The following is a 26,843-nucleotide window of genomic DNA, read 5'->3' on the forward strand; positions in this document are numbered from 1 at the left end:
GTTAGCGTTAGCGTTGCGTGCTCCTAACCGCGCATGAGCAGAACGTAAACGTACCCCGAGCTCTTACGTACGAACGCTATTTCTGGAATATAGCGTTCAACGCTAACGCACGCAAGGGATCCCGTACGTAGGGAAAGATGGCGGTGCCTGTTGAAGCGAGAGCCGTCCACTTCGAATCTTTCTAGTCGTCGTCCTGCATTATTAAACTCATTCATTCCTACATAATGTTCGTATTTGATTTAGATTTGAGTAATGAGGCTTCGCCAACCGTGTACCGCCGATAAAATAGCTCCTTTTTTCAGATACAAAGTGGATTTGCGGTGTAGAAGGCTTAACAAAATTTGTTTACAAGGTCCGCTCGTGTTTTCTGTAGCCGCGCAGAGATGGCGACGCTGTCTTCAATCGCCTCTTTCCAAGATACGGCCACAAGTCAAGCAGATACATGTCAGGCGTCGTTTCCCTTTATGTTTTTCGCGGCAATGCATGAATCTCATGAGTGACGCGTGTGTGTTTCACTTCTGCAAAACACTTCTGCAAACGCGACATGGAGGCGCAACAACGGTGAATTTGGATCAGCGCGACTTAGTGGCGCGTCTAGATATTTAATGTCTAGATGACGCCGTATGTGCTTGCGTTAGCGTTAGCGGGAATGCCTTCCGCTGTACTAAAAGACCACCAGTTGACACGCAGCGCGTTCCGTTTTAGCGTTAGCGTTGAGACGCACGCTAACGCTAACGTAAGCGTTTCCCGCTATACTAAAACTTTTAGTATAGTTTTAGTATAGCGGGAAACGCTTACGTTAGCGTTAGCGTGCGTCTCAACGCAAACGCTAAAACGAAACGCGCTGCGTGCCAACTAGTGGTCCTTTAGTACAGCGGAAGGCATTACCGCTACCGCTAACGCAAGCACATACGGCGCCATCTAGACATAAAAACACTAAATTCACTGTAGAATCCACAAAAGCGCCACCAAGTCGAGCTGATCCAAAGTCACCACTGTTGCGTCTCCATGTCGCGTTTGCAGAAGTGTTGAGTTCTGACACATTGGTTTCTGTCGACATTGCCGCGTTCGAGAATTCAAGACCCCTATTACCTGGCCTTTTTAAGCTGGGACGCATCACGCGTCATTTTTTATGCATTGCCGCGAAAGGCATGAAGGGAAACGAAGCCTGACATGTATGTATCTGCTTGACTTGTGGCCGTATCTTGGAAAGAGGCGACTAAAGACAGCGTCGCCATCTCTGCTCTGCTACAGAAAACATGAGCGAACCTTGCAAACAAATCTTGCTAAGCCTTCTGCAGCGCAAATCCACTTTGCATCTCAAAAACGGACCTATTTTATCGGCGGTACGTGGTTGGCGAAGCCTCATTACTCAAATCTAAATCAAATACGAACATTATTAGGGGATGAATAAGTTTAATAATGCAGGACGACCGCTACAAAGATTCGCAGTGTGCGGCTCTCGCTTCAACAGGCACCGCCATCTTGCCCTACGTACGGGATCTCTTGCGTGCGTTAGCGTTGAACGCTATATTCCAGAAATAGCGTTCGTACGTAAGAGCTCGGGCTGCGTTTACGTTCTGCTCATGCGCAGTTAGGAGCACGCAACGCTAACGCTAACGCTAAATCCTTGCGTTTGCTGTTATCCGCTATACTAAAACTCGCTACTATTGGAAATTGTTCGCTGGGGATCCGAGAATGAAATGTGTAGCGACAGTGCAGCAATCCCAGACAAACCTAGTGCTAACCCACTGTGCATCAGTCCCACGTGTATCGGCTGTACTAAACAAGCACCATAAAATCTCATGCAAAGTGAGCGCCTGATAAACATCTTCACCGAACCACCGAGAGCAGTGTATCGCAGAGCTGGAAGCCTTCGCGATATACTATTATCGTCATCATTACCCAATACTGAGCGCGCGAACGCTATCAGATGCCATCCGTGCCACAAACCGCGATGTAAGGTATGTCCTCATATGTACACTTCCCAACAAGTCACCAGTACGTCTTCAAAATTTCGTTTCAAAATTAAAGGTGACTTCGACTGCGACACTAAAAATGTAACTTATATGATTGACTGTACGGTATGCAACAAACAGTACATCGGACAAACGAAAGCCCTTTCCGATTATGATTTAACACTCATAAATCCCACGCTAGCCCGTTGCCGAACCTGCCCATTTCAAAGCATGTGCAACTCCCTGGTCACTCTTTTAATAACCCTAAAGTTACGTTACTTGAGTATGGATTTCGCTCAAATTATGACCAGGAAGCCCGGGAACCCTTTCTGATTCGCAAATTCGACACCATCGCGTCCGGTTTAAACGAATGCACTGGCAAATTGAGCTGCTTGTCTCTTTAAGCCATCTAACCTACGTAGGCAGAAAAGTGGAATGTATTTGCACAACATATTGAGCTGTGGATGTTTCGTGTTTTTAACACGAAAGTGTTTTATGCCGGGGTCCACCAAGACTTCAGTGACGTATTTCCGTCACGGAAATGACGTCGAAAAAATATACACAATCAGATAGCTAAGAAAAAAAGGTACCTTCAACGGGCGCCGAACCCACGACCGCTCGGTCCGCAACAGATGCCGGGCACGCTATCCACTGCGCCACGGTCACAGACTCTGGAGCCTTTACAAACGCGCCTTTTATATCTACTACTCTCCCGGTCGGCTGGGTGGTGTTGACCTCTGGGAGTGGTAAGGTAAAGTAATTCGTCATTGCTGTGGCCTCCGCGGCTAGCACCTGCAACGCGTTTACGCGTCCGTCTCATTCGGAGCGTTTTCAATACAAGTTGAATTTTGTGAATGCCTTAACACACCGCGAAGCGGCGACCTTTGCCCAAGCGTCGTAAAAGCGTCGGCCTCGCTCAGCACCACGCTAATACAAACCAAAAATAGCTCTGCGACGCGCGCCTGCCTCACCTGGCTGTAACCTCGCGTTCCATGCTCACGCGCTCGCCCCGAGAAAAATCGCGGCCGGGCTACCGGGGCGGCACGACGCGCTTTGCGTTTCCCTCTAGTCCAACCGTGGTGTTCAATCACATTTTAACATGCCGCGGGATGACGACCAAGTTCTGCGTCCAATATGCGACGCTGTTCTGGCTATCACACCTCGTTCTCTGATTACGCTTTCACCGTTAACTACTACAGCTACCACAATGGTTTGTTTAATCATTTAACATGGACGTTAGTCGTCGGGATGGAGATGTACCACCAATCATCAAAGTGGGTGCATACACGCTAAACGGCGCCATTAGCTGCCAGTCATCAATATACATTGTGCAAACTCTCTTATATCAATGTGCAATAAGCATTCAGTTACTTCTGTAAGGTCACGCTTTACTTTCGTGTTATTCCGATTCCTATGACGGAGGGATCAACCGTGTTTTTTTGTGTTTCTCGTTGCTTTTACCTTATCTCGTTATCGGTCTTGTTTTTCTTTTTTTCTTATTTACTTGTTCGTTTTCATATGTGTATTCTTCAGTGTCACCAGCCTATCAGACGTATCAGCGATTGTCCTGAGCTGCTCATGCAGCATTTTCTTCTATCACTACACGCTCGTAGATCATTTTGTGTTAACATATCTTCACTCCGCTTGATATGGGCAAGTATGTTAAATCGCCTGTCGCTACACATTTCATTCTGACGAAGCTCTGACCCCGAGCGAAACGTAAATAAAAATTGCTCCGCACGCGCGTCTGTTTGACGTTTTTGTGAATATTTCACCGGACCTAGAAACCCTTTGTTGTGATGATATATATATATATATATATATATATACAGGGTGTCCCAGCTATCTTTAGCCAAGGGTTAAAAAATACAATATGAGAGGCAGGCGAGTGGAATCAGTTGCAAATTGCTGACAGCCACCTTGCGCGCTACAGACAATTTTTTGTTTTGTAATTAACTAATTTGTTAATTAGGACGATTTAACTAAATTGCTAAATATTGACTTTAGGCAAGAAATGCTGCTTGCAAAGTTCGAGAGCGTCTTCAGAAACCCCAATCGCATCATTTGCGATAAAGAAAGTCTCACGTATACCATTTTTTCCAAGCTGCAAAGAAAGCCCGCGAAATACAAAAAGAACCACGTGACTAGCGCGCTCGCGCGCCGCGAGAATGCTGCCCTCAGCCGAGGTTTGAGCGAACGAAGTCACCTGCGGCCGGGACTCGCCGGCTCCGTTGCAGCGGTAGGCCTATAAGTGGGCGGTGGTTTCTTGGCCCGTTGCCAGCCAGCTGCGCGCGTGATGGTGCAAGTTGTAGCGAGCGCGGGCCAAGAAACCACCTTTAACTTATCGGCCTACCGCTGCAACGGAGACGCCGAGTCGCGGCCGCAGCTGATTTCGTTCGCTCAAACCACGGCTGAGGGCAGCATTCTCGCGGCGCGTGAGCGCGCTAGTCACGTGGTTCTTTTTGTATTTCGCGGGCTTTCTTTGCAGCTTGGAAAAAATGGTATACGTGAGACTTTCTTTATCGCAAATGATGCGATTGGGGTTTCTGAAGACGCTCTCGAACTTTGCAAGCAGCATTTCTTGCCTAAAGTCAATATTTAGCAAATTAGTAAAATCGTCCTAATTAACAAATTAGTTAATTACAAAACAAAAAATTCTCCGTAGCGCGCAAGGTGGCTGTCAGCAATTTGCAACTGATTTCACTCGCCTGCCTCTAATACTGTATTTTTTAACCCTTGGCTAAAGATAGCTGGGACACCCGGTATATATATATATATATATATATATATATATATATATATATATATATATATATATATATATATAATTCGAAGGTATCTGCTATCGAGATAGCTTGAAGCTCAATGAAATTGCTTGCAATCGCATTTTCGTTTGTAGCTGCAACTCGCCCAAGAAAACCATATGCACATTTGATTGGTACGCTGGTAATCTTATCGTTCGGATTTATTACCCGCCAGAATTTTTCAGGTTCAGACCTGATAGTATTGGGCAGAGCACCGTCAAAGTACTTGTTTTAGCTTCGTCTGTTGAGGATACTACAAATTTGGACAACTTTTTTAGTCTAAATCCAGTCTAATCTAAAGCAGTATTCGGTGTGGAAGTATTTCTAAACGCGCGTTTCTTTCTTTTCTTCTTTTCACGACACGCGTGTACCAAAGACCGTCTGGCTTGGACGAGAGACTTAGTTTTGGTACGCAATTTTATATAAGCAGCCTCTATATAAGGACTAGTTGTGATTAACTAATCCGGCAACGAAATCATGTAGGAAGCCAGCAAGAAAGTCTTTAAACATGCGGTTCCTTTTGGTAATCTCTGCGCAGGAATAGTCAAGTATTATTTTGATTCCTTTAGTTTTCTTTGTGCCTGGTACATACCGAGTGCAGTGAACGGCCCTGCGGTCACCTATTTCCTGAAGAACGAGAGCGCTTTGATAGTTAGGATGGTTAGTAAATATTAGCCTCCAAGTCTCCGCATATTGTGTACAATCTTCACAGATTGGTGGTATCCAGATCTCTATGGTACCCAAGTGATTGGAGCTGTCAAAGCTCGCTTGTAGAACGCGTCTATAACATATTAATGAGTAAGTAGACTTAATTGCACAGAAAGTCGTAATTAGACTGCGACGAAGCGCCTTAAGGAGGAATGCATAAAATCTCCTATGTACGTCCATGCATTAAGTGCTATAAGTGATATTGCACGTCACTCTTGACTATACCATTCTGGAAGCATCGCTCAAAAGCAGTGGCGCTATTGCGAACAGGCTCTGAAACCACGCATTCACTGCCACCCTTTGTTTGCTGCTGGTCTCGCACCGTCGGCGCCGGACAGGCGCTTGGCGCCGACGCTGCAAGGAAAACAGCTTTGGCGCCGTCAAAGTCGATGAGCCAATCCAATGAGCCGAGTCAGCACCTAGTCCCTCGAGGTCCATTACGCTGACAAATCATCGTCGCATGCGCGACCGCAGAGGCCGCTCCTGCCTACCGCAGGCGCCATCGACTGCTGACGGCTGCCTCTTACACGGTCCACGAGACGAGACAACCCGTTTCGTTATTTTTTTTTTCTCGAAGAGACGCCGCCACATGTAGCTCTGAGATTAATGGCCATGTCTCTTTGGTTTCTATGGTGACACACATGTCTAAACGAGCCACGCTCTTAATAGCGTCATTTTCTTTACTCCTGATTTCTTTATCGCACGTTCGGTACGGCAGCCGATGGCCTTCTCCGTCGTTAGGAGGACGGATGAAGCGTTAAGTGAATCTACCGACCTCATTTAAGTCCTCGCGGCAACAACAGGTGACATATGAAAAGGCATGGTGGCAGTATGTAATTTTATGCACATAAAGCACATGATTTTTTTGTGTAGCGCTATATCAGCATGAAAACGAAAACGCTCAAGGTGGTCGGAGTATGGAACCGTGAACTAACAGTCAGCAAACCCAGTCTATTCGGCATTCCCAGCGATGTCTTATTTCTACTGAGTACCGCCATTGTCATTTACCGCAATTTGATAGCGCAGGAAACTCGTCAAATTATTTATACAATATCATCTCAGTCTTCTCATCTTTAAAACGTTAATTCATATTTCGTGCTTTCAAACAGCCTATAAGTTTCATCATGTCATTTCGAAGTGCTATGCGCATTCATTTACCAGTGCTGTATTTTTTTCACGCCCATCATCAACAACAATGAAAGTGTTCCTGGCTTGCTCTACATCTTCTGGCACTTACTATTCAGGACAGCATGAGAAGGCAGCGGTTAAGTGCAGAATCGGACAAAAAACCGCAATGACAATGCAAGACAGGATAAGCTAGAAACCCTTGAAATAATCACCGAGTAGGTAAATTTGTCAATAGACTAACCATTAAAAATAGAATTGCTACGGCATATAGTATATAAATCCTTGCCGTCTTCAGCTCCATCACGTGTCCTTATATTAACCTCGTTGAAGCAGTGTTACTATCTACCGTTCGTCGTTTTACATTTATAATTATTAAGGCATTGTAGTCAAGAAATTCTAAAGAAGTTACATCAGACAAGAAATTCTCCAGATTTGTCGAGACCTGACGATACGTCGGCAGGCTTCACGAATAGTAAAACTATGTAAAAAGTTGGTCACGTCGCACACAAGTGAATGCATGCGTACCGTTAGCGTCAAAAATTCACATGACATCCTCAGTGACATCACACTGTGACGTGTTCATGACGTCACACATCGCCAAAGTTTTGCGATGTCGTCATATCGTAATGTGATAATGCTATCACACGATATAGGCTTCCAAAGCATCGTCGAGCGGCGCCACTGCTCTTATCGCAACTAAGAATGTCCACGGCCACAACATTGCCGCCCCCACGCCCGCGCAAGCGCAGAACTCTCGGATTGCACCTGTGGTGCATCATAATGCAACTATAGACCATTACCGGCCTACGTCACTCACGCCCCGTGACGTCAGGTCACGTGACCTTTCGGCGCACGTGCAATGGCGGTGGTTGGCAAAACATTCCCCGCTGCCGGCTCAGCGTGGTACAGTCGCACGCTGTTTCGCGCACGTTTTTTTTTTTTTCTTTTGAACCTTTTCCTTCATCTTTCGGTTCCACGATTATTTGTGGTATGTGTCAAAGAACATATAAATGTGTCGGGGACTGCGTGACGAAAAATTTGCCACGCTGCTGGCTGTTTAACTTGGAGAAGTGAACCCACGTGCATGGTGGTCTGTGCGAGGAACAGCGGCATCGTCTTCGAAAATGTGCCGCGTTTACTGTGGCGTGTAGTGTGTTGAAAGGCAGCGACAATACCGGTTCACCTTTGCGGACGTTGAAACTGAGAATATTGTCTGTGGTGTGTGAATAACGATGCATCTTGTTTGCGAAAGCATTGGCGCGCGTTGTGTCTAACAGGGCCATTTGCAGTGACCGGTTGTCGATGGAACATCACGATTGGACATTTTATTTGACGCGATGATCTGAGAGTGCGTACATATCAGTGTTTGTGCTGCGTGCACAAAAAAATAAATAAATAAAGGTGCATGATGTCCGCGCTGAAAGGTGAGACTATATGCCTAGTGCGCGCCGACGGAAGCGCCATAGGCGGTGAACTCGGTCATTACTCTCGGAAAAGCAAGCAGACGGCCGCCGTGGTTTCCTACGTCGTTGTACGTGTGTTTCCGCGTTGTTCACGTTTCCGTAGTGAAATAAGCAACGTTCGTCGTATGTGTGGTGGCCGAAGCTTCAAAGGATGTCGAATACCGATTGCTGTGGAGGGGAGTGCTAAAACACCTACAAAAACGCGCCCGGAACACGGTTTTACTTACCTACCGCAAGGCCTCCTGAGCAAGAGCGACGGAAGCAATGGATCGCCGCTGTTCATTGGCAAAGACGAGTCGCTTCGTCATTGTGCGGGTTAACACGTCGCTTCTTGTTCTAATGCTTTCGTTCTGTCATGTCGGTGCTCGCTGGATGCACTCGATCATGTTGACACTGGTAGACGACCAAAGTTATCAGTCTGAGCATGCGTTGGTTCGATTCGACCGCCGTGCCCCCCAAGGGCACTTCGCTCAAACGTTCTATATTTCAGAAGTGTTGTAGTTCGGGCGAGTTGGTCATCCATGAACTTAGCTTGTACTACCGCGGTACATGTACCACGCTATTACAAGCTAAGCTCTATATTTATTATTTACAGAAACAGAAATGCAGCAATGGTTGACTTCAGAAAGAACAAGAAGTGATTGAGACGTCACCTTTGTAAACAAAACAAAGCGGATGTTCACCACGAGCTGTACCTCGTAGCTGGCTCTTGTTACGCTGGTCTGCGCGGCGCACCTTTGATATTCACAGGCATGACGATTCACTCCACGCGGACGTTCGTTCTCCTCCGCAGTCGGTCATCACATGTCTCCTCGGCGACCCTCTTCAAAACTTGTCACTACTCCCGCGGCGTCATCTCTTGATACTTTACTCGCAGCACTAGACCATCAAACAACACGCCTTCTGCAGTCGAGCAAACGATGCCATCACTATAGTCGGTGACAGCCTAAGAATAAATATAAGCTCCGCCCACGAGGCCGCATTGCTCATATTTTGCGTGCGTCCGCGCTACAAACGAAGTAGTTCTTAAACAATCGCAGTGATTTTCACGCATATAAACATTATTTGGCAATGCTGCGCTGATGTTGAAATCAAGAAAGCAAACTTAGATTAAAACCAATATGAAGGCATGGAGTTCGGCGTCAGCTTAACATTATATCTGTTATTTAAATCGCACCACCCACCCCGGTCATCTCGGAATCTACGAAGAGGTAATGTACATCTCAAAGGCGCTGTTTCTGCGCAGTATCCGTTGTGGTATTAAAGCGAAGAATGGTACATTAAACGTAAAATTTTAAATAAAGGAATCGTTTTTTACAGTTTCACAAAACAAAACAAGGACATTAATCACATTTAATGAGGTCGTTCGTAATTTTTTTACGAAACTTTCACCGCCAGTTTTGTGCAGTCTGCTGTAACTATGGCAACTGTGACTCAAAGCGAAGTATGCCGAAGTGGTCTGAGATTCCCTTCGCGAATTTCAATTCTTGTGTTGGCGTAAATACCACATTTGCGTCTCGAGTCGCCGTGCCTGTCATCGTGTTTGAGGTAAACGCCAGGGCTTCATTTGACGTCTTGTTTTAACGAAATAAAAGCGCGCAGTGCACAAGCTGTTTAACTGTTGGGGGTCATTGCACACGTTGCCGTTACGTTCACGCCAATGCGATGTACGCGGCTAAACTGGTGGTGACTGAAAGCTTTACGTGGATTGTTTCTCGCTCCGACAATTTGCACAGGCGCTGCCACGAGCCCTACAGCCCTTGAACATTCAACTGTTTTCAAAGCGGGGCCCAGTTTTGATGGAACAGAGGCTCCTGCCTTGTACGAATATATATATATATATATATATATATATATATATATATATATATATATATATATATATATATATATATATATATATATATATATTATTGCCGATCGCCAGGCAAGAGGGTTTTCTGCACCCCCCCCCCCACCACTCCGCCTAACCCCGGGCCAATTTATGACCTGTTTGTATCCAACACATGCGGATTTGCCGGGTTAATCCGCGCGCTTTAAGTAGGAGCCTCAGGTTTATTCGTGGCCGCGTTGCTGCTATTCGGGCATAAATGTGACGCGCATATTTTTAAACGTGACTATGGCGGGCAGCTGTCATTTATGAAGTGACGTCCCCTGAAACCTCCCTACAAGAGGCAGTGCAACGTGGCGCCGGTTTTAGAGGGCGTTTATTGCCTATCTTAAAGAGCCTTTCGTGACATCTTGGGTGGGGAGAAAGTCATACGGGCACACAAGTAAGTAGTCACATGCGGAGCCAATGGCCACGCCGACATTTATTTGCTTATCATCCGTATACAATCATCTGTATCATCTGTATACAAGCATCACTGCAGTGGCAGGCAAGAACCTCCAGTCAGCACAGTCCCCGCAGACACTTGGGCATCATGCGGATGGCTCGTCTGTGCGGTCTTTGCCGCTCTATTACCTGCTGTTACCATGTGCTATCATATAGGAATGTGCCCACAAACGCTACGCGCGTCAGATGTATTCGGCTGTCTACGGGCCACAGCCAATACTGAACGCATGAATATCCGAAAGCTGCCTGCGTCTGCCGACGCGGCCCCTCTTTTCCGCTATGGATCCCAACGAGGTGACATCGGAACGCGACTCTCTCTCTGATGAAGTTCCTGCAGACGACTCGCCGCCAACGCCACTCCGGTATTTCAAAAAACACCACAGGGGTAACATGCTCGGCAGTGCTGTAGGGCAACTTGTCTTCGTGCATCGAGCGTGAAACAAGGACTCACGCAACGGGCACTTCAGCCTAGCACATCATAATGGGCTGGTGGAACTGAATTCCGTTAACACAACGCAGCCGCGCCAATAGGCACACGTCACGTAATCACACACGCACCGGATCATCACAATTCTCTTTATAATGCACACACCACTGCATATTCACCACACCTGGTTTGTTTGCTTTCGCACTGTGTTGCGCTAACGGGTTATGTTGGTCGCTTTCTTTCTCTCACGCTTCACCGCACACAGCACAGCGCATGTCACAAAGGACCACCAAAATTCCCACGTTGCGAGCTCTAACACACACACGCGCGCACATGTGGCAACGCTAATGCCATGGCTTTTGCGGGCGGTAAATCGTACACAGACGAGCACATTCCGACTTCAACTTCACCTCACTGCACACGAATGAACGCGACGACAATCGCCGAGTGTGGTGACCATCAGGCGATACGCTTGGTGTGTCCGAGCGATGGAGGGAACAAAACGCCATGTTGCTACTCACGCTGTCGAAACGACGGAACGCGATAAAGCGTTGTCAAACACTCCGAGCTGCTGCCGCTTCGGTGAACTCCAAACGCGGCACAATCACATGCTTCTACTTCATCGAATGACAACCGCCGAGGAATATGCTGAGTACGTGTGGGTAACAGTAGAAAAGAGCTTCGTCTGGAAGAAACAAACACCACAGGAAACTGAGGAGAACCGAATTTACGCCTCTCGGCCTCGGTGCAGCGGCACCTCGCCTCTCGTCGTGAACGGCGCCACGTTGCATTTTTAATTGGTTCGTCTGAACCGTTACGTCATGGTAAAGAGCGGCCGTAGTTGGACGCGCATAATACAAATGGACAGCGGTACACTTTACTTTTTATTCTTAGCTTGTCACTGACTATAGAACGACATAACTTCTTCGCTGACTAACTTCTCACTGATCCTCCTTGTCTGTCGCCGCGCTGGTGGTGGTGGTAGTGGCGTAGTGGTTTGTAGAGGAAAAGGCGCCTAATTTCTGCAGCCCGGTCGGGAGCACGGCGCAGCTGGCCGCGTGCTTGCATTGCCTGTATCGGCTCGCGCCTGGGTTCCGGAAGGGGGAAGGTGCGTATGATTCGTCTGTGCGTAGCACAGCCAAAGCTAGGGAAAGGGCGAGATTCTCTCACCGATTCGTCTGCGGAATCAGACGGCGCCGCTGGCGCTGCTTTGCTTTCTCGAATATCCCGATTTTTCGCGTGCGTTGGCTGAGTCGGTGGCGTCTTCTGCGGAGACGGTAAGGGGCGCGCTCTCGGCGCCTTTTAGGGGCGAAGCTCCTTAAGGCGGCACCCGTTCGTCCCTCGTAGTCGTCGTCGTCGTAGTAGTAGTAGTAGTAGTCGTAGTCCGTAACAAGCCTTACGCTTTGACCTCCAAGGTGGTGCCGGTGGGAGATTTTTCCTGTGCTTTGTTGAACAATAAAAAATTCGCAGCGTGCGCGTTAACTAAAAGCCGAATTCTTCTGTCTCTCATTCCCCATTAGCAGCCATTGGCATGTTCCAGTAGGAAACGTTAGTAGAAGTAGAAGTGTAAGTGTTAGCTAAAAGCCGACTTCTTCTGTCTCTCATTCCCATTAGCAGCCATTGTTTACCTCCAAGGTAGTGCCTGGTGAGATTTCTCCTGTGCGTGATTAAACAATAAAAATTTTGTTCAAAACGCCGTTGATTGATGAAATAAACCAACGAAAGACGCCAGATGTTTTGTAAAAGCAAAACGAAAGAACGCCAGATGTTTCTAAAGCAAAACGAAAAGACGCCAGCTGCTTAACGAAAGACGCCAGATTTTTCTAAAGCAGTGGTTTTCTAAACATTGAAAATTCACAGCGTACATGCAAAATTAAAGTCAGCTGCAAGTCGTCATAACTCATCGAACCTTTAGTATAAACGCGCCCGATCTCACGTCGGTGATGATGAACTGGACAGAATTCACGGAAGATTCACGGTTTACCGATGAACCTCCGCAGCTTCGCCCACTCATCATCATTCACTCCGTGGATATGCTGTGATTTTTTTATACTTGTGTTTTCGATGCGCGTGCTCTGTCGCGCACGAACCGTCGGCGCCAGGCTTTCATACCGTCGTTCGAAATCGGCGACGTGCGCTTAGTTAAGCGCTCGTTCCTGAGATACATCGTGCACAAGTCCACTTTCGTAGAGGTCCGTGCCTTTCCTGCCGCTGCCAGTGCAGAATTAGTTGGCTGGCACCCGCACGAAGGGGAAATAGCAGCCGCGAACTTCATCCATCTCCTCACACCAAAGCTGTGCAAAGCGCTGTCGTCTGCTCGGCTTCCCGCACGTACTGCCGGCGGCAGTACGTGCGGGAAGCCGAGCAGACGACAGCGAACCGTGCTGACGAACCGGTTCGAGCAGACGAACCGTGCTGGCGGCTGTACATTTCGTCGGAATCCTGCGCGTAATTATTGATGCCTTCACTTTGTGTCCTATCGACCTAGAGATGGGCGTGTAGAATGAGCATCTTGAGGCGTGGTATCAGACTCTACTTCATTTAGCGGGCGTAGACTCAGCGTTTTGCGAAGTTATACATGTGCGGGTCGTTCAAGAGGAGAAGGACCCCCAAATGTTCCCAGCAAGGCGCTCAATAGCCATTGCCCTTTAGTCAGGTTCTTAAATAGAAAGCGACGCGGACATTGATATTGACTGGCAGGCTACAACACCGCGTTACCATGCGATCTAGCATGAATTTCAGCTATAGCTTAATAAAATATCTGTGATGCAGCTGAGACAAGCAAGGAAAAAAAGAAGACAGGAGAGGGCGCCAGACTTTCAACTAGTTTATTTTCCTCACAGCACCCGAATGTATATATGCTTCCAGACATGCGCACAAAGAGGGGGCGCAGCACAAGCGATTATCACATAGCACAAAAAAACACAGATAAAAGCTATCGCACAGCGCTATCTAAACATAGGCATTCCTTTTTGTACAAAATGATCGACGGGACACTGACGCATTCATTCCCCTTCTTCTGTATGTGATGTGCATCAAGTACTTCACGTGCTAACGATTCCCTGCTTCGTTCTATCACACGAGTTTCTCTTAACCGTGGTGCGCAGCCGCACGAAGCACACTGGAACGGCAGGTGTGAAGCCACACCATTCTTACTTGATAACATATGCTCCCTAAGGCGATCATTAACACAGCGGCCTGTTTGACCATGTACGACTTGCCACAGCTCAACGGAATTTCATAAACAACGCCCACCATGCAACGCAGAACTGGCCGGACGTGCTTCTTTTCGCATGAAAGCTTGGCTTTTTGCGAAGAAATGTGGGCACAAAGCTTCGAGACCTTGTTGGGTGCCGAGAAGACCACTGGAACGTCATGCCTGTTTGCAACATTTTTTTTCAAAATGTGGGCAATCTTATGCATGTAAGGCAGAACCAGTGGTTTCTTTTTCTGCACAGCCTCGGGCTCCCTGCTACATCCTTTAAGCTTCCGGTGCAGAGATTCTGGAAGAAGAATATCTGGAAGCATATATATTTGGGTGAGGTAAGGAAAATAAACTACTTGAAACTCTGGTGCCCTATTCTGTCTTCTCTTTTTTTCTTGCTTGTCTCACTAGCGTCACAAATATTTTATTAAGCTATGCACCAACTCGCCTAACGTCACACTCTGCTACAGCTATTCGACGCGAGATCGGGCTATAGGTGACAGCACCGTCGTCGCGTTTGTGTGGATAGGCGGTTGGCGGCACGTATACAAATGTACGCAGCCAAGCTTCGCCGTATGCGGTTTGAGCCGATTGTTGGCGAGTAAAGCGCGTTGACTGCAGCCTAATGGTTATGTATGCGCCCGCCATTGCCACATCAATGCACGCAACCGTCCTAGCGTACCTATTAATTGTGAGAGAAGTGCAATCTGCCAATCAATGGGGTACTGGCCTTCAGTCATATTCGTGTTTTGCCCCGTGCTCGATGTTTTTTTTGCTTTATTTGCACGTGTTTAAATTGTGTTTTGCCTATACCACAATATAAACTGTGTTGGGCGACTGAGCCATTGAAGTATTTACTTCTTGCTCTAGCGGCTACAAAGAAAGAGAACCTGTATTTCTGCGTGATTAGATGAAGTAGAACTTTGTGCACTCTGCTTTTCTGTTTGCATGAATATGCCTATTGCTGTAGAAATGCGTGGCTTCAGGTCTTTTTTACCGCCTACCATCCTCTGGAGACGATTGTTCATGCTTTGCGGTATCACAAGAATTTTCAAATCGCCAACACATCACGAGATAGCGTCACTAATATTCTCCATTCACACCTCGACATTTAGTACTTTTTTTCGTTTAGGACGACGCCGAATGAACTATGTGACGTGCTTGAACAAGAAAGCGGTACCCACATTGAAATTATTTTGGCGAATGGACGGTACGATGGTTAGACCTAGCGCCATACCGACACGGGCGTTTACTCACTTATTAAAGTGCATACAAATCTCGTAAGGCGAAATGCTTATGTATATCGTGTAGGCATACGTACAAGCATTTGATACTGTGCTAGCACAACGGAATAAGCTGTAATCTGAGGACGCGCATGACGTACGCAATCATGCGAACACGATCTGGCTAGCAGACCACGCAAGGAGCCATCTACACCGCGGTGTTTCGTCTGCTCGTCGCTGGGTGCCGACTCTGCTCGATCTCGCCGCCATTAGCTTCTCTTTGCGAGCAACGTCTCCGGTCTACAATTTTGAGAATTTGCATTTCGCATGCCATTGCCAAGCAATTATGATCATTGGCAGCGTGACCTTTATTGCAGAGACAGCATTTTTTTTTCTCTTTTACTTGTGCTCTCGTTCGGATTACGATTCTCACCACTAACTCCGCACCTGCGAGCTGCCCTACGTCCGTTCATGACATGGCCAGAAGGCCAGCCCTGTACACATTGCAGAGGACGAGGGGATAGAGGTTCCACTCGGCAAATAATGACTCGCTTTAATTTCTGTCGGTCGAATTCACCCAGCAAATGTTGCAATGACAGACTGGGTTGGCATCATATTTTTATCTGCCACGCATCCACATCTATAAATTTAATCGCACCTGCCTCGGAAAACACCTCAAGTATTTTAGATGGAGTCATGTTGACATAGACGCCACGGACAAGGCCTTTCAAGTATGCTGAGTGATTCATGTTAAAGCACAAAGCTTATAAGCGCACACAAAACGAGGACCCAAGATTTAAGAACTTGGCAGGACAGCGCTCTACAATTCAAATTTTTATTGAACAGAATAACACTTAAAAACGCTGTCCTGTCAAGTTCTTAAATCTTCGGTCCTTGTTTTATGTGCGCTTATTAGGTTTGTGCTTTAACATGAATGTTCACCTACTAGCCCATCTCACCGTCTTGATGCTGAGTGAGGCGGAATTCATGCGCTAATTGGATTTGCAACAAGCAGCGAGCATTTCAGAATATTTTGCCCGCATTGGTGGTATGACGCAAACCATAGAATACCTCCTCTGCCGAATTGGCACACCTCTGCGATGCTTTGGAAATGAGCTGTAGCCGATGGAAGTTCTATCTGTACGACGTCCGTGTAAGGCCTTCATTGCTTGTGACGAAAGCCACGGGAACGGATGAGATGCCTTTGCGCAAAACAGGTCCACTGCTAACTGCTGCGGAGGAAGAGAAGCCGACCAGAGGAAAGGTGAAGAAAACGGAGTCTGTCTGGCCTAACGTAGCCAAAATGCACTCACTAAACAACAGCACCAGTGAAACAGCTACCAATGCGGCAGCCTCTGCTCAATTCTTGGGTAAAGCCCCCAGAGATGACGAGCGAGCGGGTCCAAGGTCAATGCTGGAGTAATGCATACAAACATCGTCTTCTTCGACACCAGAGTTACGGTGATGCTATTTGTTCGTGGAACAGCACGTCGATTCTCCTACTTAGGAGAAAATAATTGATTAAGAACGGGAGAACTAGCACACAATCATGCCCATCATTACGTCAGGCCAATGCTTTGTTTCTGAGTGTACGTTCGCCTTCTTCTCGCCAAGTATGCATTCGAGAGATAATAGAATGGTACCTTACGACTTTAAAGTCTTGTGTGTGGAAGAAAAGCATGCAGAGTTGTTCTGAGTATTGATGTTATTCAGCCCATAGGACAATGGCATGGAAAAACTACTTTCTCATATTTACACAACAGACACCGCGGTCTCGGAGTCTGCTCGCACGAATCTTGGGAATCGCGGTTCAGAGCGCGGCAGCGCCAATGCTCCACCTCCGTTAACATCGCCAAGAGGCACCGCAGAATTTAAGAAAGGAATGAAGCGAAACGTTTCATGCGAGTACAACATTTTAAAGGGTACTCTGAAAATGTCTATGGGATCCATCTAGACGCTTTTCCTTAAGATAAACCAAGTTGCAACCAGTACCCTTATGAAAATGGTGATGTCCTGGAAGTGTACTGTATGGTTCCCCGAGGCAGCATGAGGACACAACCTGTATGTCTCCCAGATGTCGCGATTTGGCCGCTTACTTTCTGTGTCCTCCAAGTGTCCGTCCTGTATGTGTCCCATTTGTGACCGTCCTGTATGTATCCGATATGTAACCGTCCTTTATGTCTCCCAGATGTCGCGATTTGGCCGCTGACTTTCTGTCTCCTGAAAGTGTCCATCCTGTATGTGTCCTATAAGTAGCCACCTTTTACGCAGACCAGTAATTAGGCCATTGCATTGCCTGTATGATGCAGCATATTACGGCTGCTATAATTTGGATGTACACGCACACAAAACTCTGCAATATTACTCATTTATTATCATTTACACTCTACAGATTAGAGCACTTCATAGACAATATTCAAACTGGCAACGTACATATGTCGGCGGTTGAAGAAAAATAAGATTAACAGATCAGCTTTAACCCCATAACGCCTCAACACATCATTAACATTTTAAAAGGTTTAACTTGTTCTGCATCTTTTTTGGTAATGAAGAGTACATTCATTTCTGAAAAACAGAAAAACAAATGTTTTAAGAAACTCATCATGACAGCAATTTATGACCAAGAGGCACTTCCCAAGGCATTATAAACACTATGGGCTTCTGAGATAAGCTTTGCACACCTAAGTGTATCAGATTGACTTGTTGGGCTTCATGGGTTAATTACAAATGTATGCAACCTTCTAGAGTGGAAGAAGTGGAACAATCATAACTTCACAACAAACTCAGAATAAATACACAAATAAAAAATACTGCAATAAATGAGGAATGTGACAAACGTCAGTGCGCTACCCAGAGCTGCTCACAATAAATGCATGCTAAAATTAAATACTGCAATAAATTAGGAATGTGACAAACACAACATCAGTGCACTACCAGAGATGCGTGGTTGGCACCAAAATGCCATACTTAGCATGCATATTTTAAAGCAAACTATAGCCCACACAAAAGTAGTACACTGTGTGTCACCCTTGACTGCTGAACCGAGGGTCACGCGATCAAATCCCGGCCGTGGTGGCCACATTTTCGATCGAGGAAGAAATGTTTGAGGCCCATCTACTTAGATTTAGGTGCACCTTATAGAACCCAGGTGGTCGAAATTTCAGGAGCCCTCCACTACGACATCCCTCATAATCATATCGTGGTTAAATCCAAACACTTATTATTACTATACTTCACACAACTAAAGCAAGCAGACAAAATAGTGTAGTTTAAAAAATGTCGCCACCATTCATCTCCCAATGCCGAGACTTACATTTCAATATTTCAGAATGCCTTCTGTAAGTTATTAACAAAGTTAAATATGATTAGGCATCATAGCAGGACATCACATGATTGCACTTAGGAAATGAATTTCCGGAAGACAATGGAATATGTATGATTAGAAAAGCATTATTGCAGTTCCCCCTGCAATAATGCCCTCGTGGCGCTTCAGGTACTTGTACAAATAAAATAAAAAAATTGACTCTGATGAAAAAAAAATATTACAAAATGTACGGTGAATATTAAGGTGAAAATAAAATAGTGAATTGATGCACTACTGCCTTATCATAAAATTGAAAGTTCAATTTTAAAAATGATAACTGCACATAAGATATGAATGAAAACAGGACACACGAGTCGAGAGAGCCGCTCACTCAATAGATTTTGAAAAGACAAAATACAAAGCTAAGGAAGCAGCATTGACACATTCAGGATTGTGCTTTATGGTTGCATTAAAATTCAGCCCTGGGAAAAACATGAAAACCAACTTTGCAGGTAAGTTATGTGTCCATGGGGACACAAAGTAAGACATTACCGCTGTCAGCCGCCCAATTAACTAAGATTAAATAATGAAATTTTTAGTGACTACAGCAAGCGGGCATCTTTGTATTGAAAAGTTGGAGGCAGTCGTGTTTCTACACAGTCCCACTTGGAAGAATTCTTCTAGCATGTCTGTGCTGCGAGATATCCCGCTGCAAAGTTTAATTGTGGTTTGCATGATACAAGGCAGTGAGGATCAGCAAAATATTACTCCCTGGTATGACGAGCAGTCACTGCTTGCTATCACCAGCCCGCAGGAAAAGGGTAACCGTTATCATGTTTGCCTATGCCTTCTACCCGCTGTAACATTAAACCTGGCACATCAGGGCCATCCAGCCTTGTGCCAGTGCTCAAGGTCCTGCATGTGTAATGATGCAAGCCGGAATTAAACTTTGCAGCAGGATATCTGAGCCCAGACATGCTAGAAGAATTCTTTGAAGTGGAATCGTGTAGAAATGCAGCTGGCTCAAACTTCTTAATACATACATGCCCGCTTGCTGCAGTCACTAAAAAAGTTCATTATTGAATGTCAGTTAATTGCACGGCTGACAGCGATAATTATTGTCCCACTTTGTGTCCCCCTGGATAATAACTTATCTGCAAAGGTGGCTTTGACGTGACTTACAGTGCGCGGACTTTTTTATAAGAAAAACAAAAAGCTTAATTTTGAACACCCTCTACATGTGAGCTACTTGAATACAGCAAACAGGTGGTTGAAGTGCCCACTCCGCTGTTCTCAGTGCAGTTCCCCTTGTACAGGAAACAGAAGCCATGCGCAGCTGCTGTACATCAGCAACGAACTTGTCCATGAGCCACCATTGATGACAGGCTTGTCCGGATTTCTTTCACACTCACTTTGTACAAGGAGCACGTGGCTGCAATGGAAACAACAAAATCACAATTTAGTGACACTAGTGTCTGTTAGCAAAGCTGAATTCCTCACACGTTCTTTTTTAATTGATCTGGAACATTGTTTTAGATAAGTTTAAAACAAGCAGGACGTACAGAAACTAGAGAAGTTACAAGAAAGACGTGTTTGATGCATTTTTATTTATTTATTTATTTATTCACAATACCTTACAGGCTCCTTATCGGAGCATTGTGTAAGGGGGGCGATACATGGTTAAATATGACATGTGATAAATACAGAAAAAGTTGAAAATCTAAACTATACATTCTGAAAGGTGCACTGAGATACTGCGACGTAATCGAGTGCCAGAAAAAAAAAAGAAAAAAAGAGTAACATCCAGGTAGAAAAAATAAAATAAGGGAGGAGCATGCGCGAAGCGGGAAAAATGCGAACTTAATTAAAATTGACAGTCATTGATTGAAAAATAAAGCAAATTTTGGCAGTGTTTACAATACTATACAATGTGAAATAATACAGCGTTATACAATATTTAAAGAAAAGAAAAAAATGAGATAAACGTACAAAGTAACAGATCTGGACAAATTTTAATGAGAAAGACTATGTAAGCATGAAATGTTCGAGTAGGCGGTCGTGGAAGGCTTTGCGATTAGTGATCGAAGCGATATCACCAGGGAGATCGTTCCAAAGTTTAACGGCATGTGGCAGCGCAGAACAACAAAACGCCCTTGTTTTGCCAAAGATGCGTTCGAAACTGTCCTGATTATGGAGCCGCCTAGACATGCGCAGTGGGGTTTTCAAAGGGAGGGAATGTGGCCTGGTGTTATGAATATATCCGTGAAGCAGACACAAAAGGGAAACGTACCGGCGAACCTGAAGAGGGTGCAGCGAATGATCGAGTTTCATTTTCGTAATACTGGACTTGCGCTCGTAATTTCCTGTAATAAAACGGGCGGCACGGTTTTGTACAAGTTCTAGGTTAGTAATTAAGTAATCTTGATGAGGGGACCAAATAGATGACGCGAATTCTAACTGCGGGCGAATGAACGTTAGGTACGCTAACTTGCGAATGTTAGGTGGCGATTTACGCAGATTCCGGCGAGTGTACCCAAGCGTTTGTGATGCTTTAGCACAGATAGCAGTAATGTGGGGGTGCCAAGAAAGATTGTGAGTTAGGTTTATCCCTAGGTACTTGAATGACTGAACACGAGATATGGCAGAGTTGTTAATAACGTAGGGGAAATCTGAGTTCGATTGCTTGCGAGTGAAAGAAATGAGTTTACATTTTCCAGAGTTCAATACCATGAGCCATTTTTTACACCACATATTTATGAGGTTAATGTCATTTTGCAGGATGTGGTGATCATCAGGAGATGTTATTTTTCTATAAATGATACAGTCGTCAGCGAATAGTCTTATACTTGAGGAAATATTATTGGGCAGGTCATTAATGTAAATGAGGAAGAGTAAAGGGCCTAGAACACTGCCTTGAGGGACTCCGGATGTTACATCAGCAAGGGGAGAAACACAATTATTAATCACGGTAAATTGTTGTCGAGATGATAAAAAATTTCTAATCCAAGATAAGCTAGCAGAGTCCAGTCCGATGGAATTTAATTTAGAAAACAACCGACAATGGGCCACCCGGTCAAAAGCCTTGGAAAAGTCAAGGAAAATGCTATCGGTTTGTAAATTGTTGTCCATGTTAAAGTGCAAGTCGGTAGTAAACTCGAGCAACTGCGTATCACATGACAGATGTTTTCGAAATCCATGTTGATTAATGAAAAAGAAATTATTACTCTCCAGGTGACTGTAGATATGCGACGCAATTATGTGCTCCAGCATTTTACAGGAAATGCATGTTAGGGAAATGGGGCGGTAGTTGTCTGGTTGTTTTTGTTTCCAGCTTTGAATACTGGAATAACCTTAGCAATCTTCCATTCATTAGGTAGTTGGCCGGTCGACAATGATTGATTAAATATTCTGCACAGTATTTCACTAGAAAGAGGCAGGGTATTTTTCAATATCTTAGCGTTTAGATTATCTACACCGGCAGATGTTGATAGTTTAAGGTTATTTATGAGACATGCAATGCCCTCCGCAGTGACCGTTATTGGTGCCATATATGGATAACCTGAATCTGGAACATAAGGCACGTTTAGGTGATCTTCTTTTGTAAATACTGACGAGAAAAATTTGTTGAACTCATATGAACACTCAGCATCCGTTAATGGTGTGTTATCGTCATTGAAAAGACAGATTTGTCGCGATTCATTTCCAGGGGATATGGTTTGCCAGAACTTTCTTGGGTTTGAGTGCAAGAGGGAGGGTAGGTCATGTGAATAGTACTTGTCTTTGGCGGCACTTATCGCTGTTGAATATTCTTTCAGGCATGTCTTGTACCTTTCCCATGAATGCTCGCTAGGTGAGTGCTTGGCAGCTGTGTAGAACCGCTTCTTTTTGTTTCGCAGTCTGCGCAGTGATGAACTGAACCAGGGGTTTTTGTTATCGTGGGCGATAGAGATAAGAGGCACATACCTGTCCACTAATTCTAACATCTTGTTTTTAAAAGCGAGCCAGTTTTGATCTACAGACTGCAGAGAGAAAGATTGTACAAAAGATTGGTGGAAGAAGACCGCTAATTCCCTGTTCATGCTTCTGTAGTCCGCTTTATTGTAGTTACGAATGAACTTGGTAGCCATGGAACCTATATTTGGTACCGGTTTGTGGATGGTGAATTGTAGGAGGTTGTGGTCACTGAAACCATCGCAGTATTCGATTGTGCCTATCGTATCAGGAGCTGTGGTTAGCACCAAATCTAGGATATTAGTGCCACGTGTCGGTTTGTTTACCACTTGTGAAAAGTTGAAATCCAACGAAAGGTTAACGAACTCGGTTGAAATTTGGCAGGACGATGATAAAGTGGGCCAGTCGATGTTGGGTAAATTAAAGTCACCAAGAAGGTACACGTGATCCGTAGGACATCCCTTGATTGCGGCCGAGATGCTCTTTCGCAATTCATCTAGGAATAGTGGACTAGCATCGGGTGGACGATAGCAAACGCCTATTAGTATGTTGTCGGTGTGCGCCCTACATGCTGCCCATATTATTTCCAGATCAGAGCTCGTATCAATGATGAAAGATGCGATTTGTTTCTTAATGGCCAACAGCACCCCTCCGCCTCTCTTCTGTGTGCGGTCACGCCTATAAATGGAGTAGTCCTTATCAAGCAGTAGTTCATTGTCCCTGATATTAGGGCATAACCAAGTTTCTGTAAGTGCTACGACATTTGAACAGCTGTCATCAAGGAAGGATGAAACTTGGTCGCATTTGGGCAGAAGGCTTCTGATGTTAGTGAATAAAACCGATAGCGGAAGAGTGAAGGCAGGTTTTGAAGGTTCGTTGCATGCGGGCTTGTTCCTCTTTCTGTCTAGCTATCGCGTAGATAAAACAACAGAGTTAGATGAGGAGTCAAAAACGTATGTCTCTCGGTCAATTCGGAGCTTATCAACCGATAATCGATAGGGTTTAGCTTTTGTCCTGGCAAATTCCAGCAATTTCCTCCTTGCTTGGCGTGTTGAGGGTGAAAAGTCTTCGCTTATTGCAAATTTTGAGCCTTTCAGTTTGCGGGCGGAAGCCAGAATGCTTTGCTTGTCCTTGAAGGCGGTCATCTTTGCTATTATGGGCCGACACTTGTTTGGAGCAAAACGACCTAACCTATGTACCCTATCAAACTGTGAACCAATCAGTGAGAGGTCAAGATTTTGGGAACAGAAAGTTATGATCTTTAGTTCAGACGCAGTCCAATCTTCCTTCTCATCATCTTCAATACCAAAGAAAAGTATATTGGAACGTCGCATTCGGTTTTCGGTATCTTCGCACCGTGACGTTATGCTTTTTAGTTGATTGGCGATGTCAGAAACATTCGAGGCGTTCGGTTCACTAGGTGCGAGCGGAGAGTAGGCTGCTTCCAGTGTCCCAACCCTTTCATTAAGGCTCTTGATTTCGCGGTCAGTCACTTCCTGTTTTTCTTTTACGCCCTGAAGTTCCCGCAGTATAGCGTTCTGACCTTCCTCGATTCTGCGCACTGTCTCCAGAACCGAAGCCAGGGAGCGCGACAGATCGGCAATGGCGGGACCTGGGTTCAATTCTACATCTCCGGCGACGAAAAGTAACAGGTCAACTATACTACGACACATCAGGGCAGGAAGGAACAGCAATTTCTTAGTGACGTCAAAAACATGGGGTGGGCACGACACCGCAATGAGACAACGGTCAGAGGTCTTGACACTGTAGGCATGATTCAAATAACTAACCTGCGTTAGCAGTACCGGTAAGCGCACCATCGTGGAAACGGTGTCGTGCCCAACTGCGGAAGTCCGAGGTAGGCAGTTATATCCCACGTCGTTATCTTGGATGATAGCCGTTGTCGAGCCATGAAACCAAACTGGATTACAAAAACCAGCAGCGCCACGTGAGATGATGCCCGCCGAGGAGGGCAGTGTCGGCCCGTACGGCTGAGTGCAGGAATGGCGCACGGAAAGCCATGATCCAGATCCGAGAAGGGATGCAACCTGCGTTAGCAGTACCGGTAAGCGCACCATCGTGGAAACGGTGTCGTGCCCAACTGCGGAAGTCCGAGGTAGGCAGTTATATCCCACGTCGTTATCTTGGATGATAGCCGTTGTCGAGCCATGAAACCAAACTGGATTACAAAAACCAGCAGCGCCACGTGAGATGATGCCCGCCGAGGAGGGCAGTGTCGGCCCGTACGGCTGAGTGCAGGAATGGCGCACGGAAAGCCATGATCCAGATCCGAGAAGGGATGCAACCTGCGTTAGCAGTACCGGTAAGCGCACCATCGTGGAAACGGTGAACACAGTCGCAACCAGTCGTTCTTGGTGAACACAGTCGCAACCTTATGAAAGTATATGGAATTTCCACATCGCAGATGTGTAAAAAATATGCTTGAATATTGCTCCTGCATAATGCAGGGTGCGCTAGGGTGTGCTTTCTCTACAGTACATTCGTACCCTGAAGCCTAAAATACAGAAGGAGTAGTCACGAAATGTTTCACAAGAGCTTAACGTACAGTATGTTCCCATCATGCTGGAATTGTGTTCTTAGTTCTGTGTGGGTATAGATGCAGTGCACGGCCACCATATTCAGTGGCACCTGACTCCACTCAGTGAGATATACATAAAAGGAATGCTCTGAAATGAATGCAATAAAATGCGTGTTGTGGAAGAACTTTTTATGCTTTTGATGTCGAGGATCTAACCTTACCATTTTAGCTTGCTCACATACTAACGCAACGTTACAGCTCTTAGGAAAAGATGCCCCCTGTTTGCTGTATGTGTCAACCACGTGTAATTGAAAGTTCTGTGCTTGAGTAATATCATTGGCTGCTATCGGTATAACATTATTGCGAGTTATGAGCAATAAATAAGATGTTCATATGTTGCACATACCACGGATACTTTTTAACATCTGGAGCGCATGCCTAGAGAATTTACTTTATCCGATAGACCGTTAAGCTTTTCATCTACCAGAAAATGTCACTGGAGGTGGTGGTACAAGCTGTTTATAATGTTCGTACGCGTACAAGTAAGTGTTTAGCGAAGTTTTAACGCCAAGGTGGGGCGAGGCGCATACAATTCTTAATAACCAGAACAAAATAACAAAAGCCAAACACGACAGAAACAAGCAGAATAAAAAAGTTGTGCTCGACCGCGTGGACTGATGCTCGAATTAGCGCTTGCACTGTTTAGGTGCGACAATTCTGCCCCAAATAGACATGAAGGATTCGCTGGAGTACAGTTCAAGTTTAACGTACGGCTTAACACGCACGGGTGCCGGCCGCATCAGGCAACCTATGTTGCGGGTGAAAACATCGGCCGAATTTGACGAAACAGGCTGTATGAACACCTAAGCATAAGTTCAAGCTTCGCGAGCCGTACCTAAGACGAAGCAACATGCTATTTCAAGATCACGGACACGCATCAACCCGAGTATCACGGCAGTTTAAAGATACGTGCTAGCGCGGATGCATACACATGTACACGTTTGACCACCCGCAAGGAGGAAAACACATCTCCCTGATAGTAGTCAAAACATTGCTATTATAACGATCCTGTAGCTATTGAAAAGAGTACGCGCAGCATATGGAACTGCAGTAGAAGAGTTCAGTGCGCTAAAAAAGTGAGCATGAATTACTAACAGGTCCAAGCATACACGCCTTAGGCACGGTCGACGCTTACAGCTAACAAACGCCGTCTTCGCACATCTATTAAGCCAAAATAGTAGTTTACCGCGAGCGGGGCCACCCTCCAACACCACTGCCGTCAGAGGAGGGCACCGCCACAACTCTGTTCAAATCCCCCGCCGAATCACAGCCGCGCATGCGCACTCTCCTTTACGCGTCAAACAAAAGAAAAAGCTCGCCCGCGCTTAAAATCACACAAACGTGCCTTGATCCTGGTGAAATGATAGACACAAACAAGCTCGCTACGTTAATAAAAGCTCATTTATCGTCTACTGGTTAAGAAAAACTTGGTTAACGGCGTTATTATCGCGCTCTCGGTGTTAACCAAGCGCTGACAGCAGCAACGTGGTACATACCTGGTGAGTGCTCCACGATATGAAGCAGCCGGTCTTCGCTTGAGTATAGCGCATCCTCGTAATAAGCAGCACCGGTAGAACACACAGGACGAGCACAAGGCGCAAGCACACTTCAAACAAGGGAAAAATTCACTCAAACTCGGCCCTTCGCGACGCGGCGTGCGACGTGCAGCAACCGCAAAACAAGAAAAAGTGATATCACGTGGTATCAGCCCCGCAGACGTATACCGCATTTGCGCATC

General features: G+C 45.8%; 1 protein-coding gene and 1 long non-coding RNA gene across 3 annotated transcripts in view; one reads left to right on the forward strand and one right to left on the reverse strand.

Annotated features, from left to right (window-relative positions):
* Nucleotides 1-26,843, forward strand: part of LOC119384102 (FMRFamide receptor) — a 915,010-nt gene that overhangs the window by 771,384 nt on the left and 116,783 nt on the right. The gene's annotated exons all lie outside the window — the stretch shown is intronic.
* LOC119384103 (uncharacterized) lies at nucleotides 17,604-26,771 on the reverse strand. The gene is made up of 3 exons (XR_005181855.2): nucleotides 26,602-26,771; nucleotides 24,297-24,812; nucleotides 17,604-19,987 (listed from the first exon to the last, which is right to left on the reverse strand). It is a non-coding gene; the product is annotated as an uncharacterized LOC119384103 (long non-coding RNA).

The sequence above is a fragment of the Rhipicephalus sanguineus genome, chromosome 2, assembly GCF_013339695.2.
Source record: "Rhipicephalus sanguineus isolate Rsan-2018 chromosome 2, BIME_Rsan_1.4, whole genome shotgun sequence".
NCBI classification, from domain to species: Eukaryota; Metazoa; Arthropoda; class Arachnida; order Ixodida; family Ixodidae; genus Rhipicephalus; species Rhipicephalus sanguineus.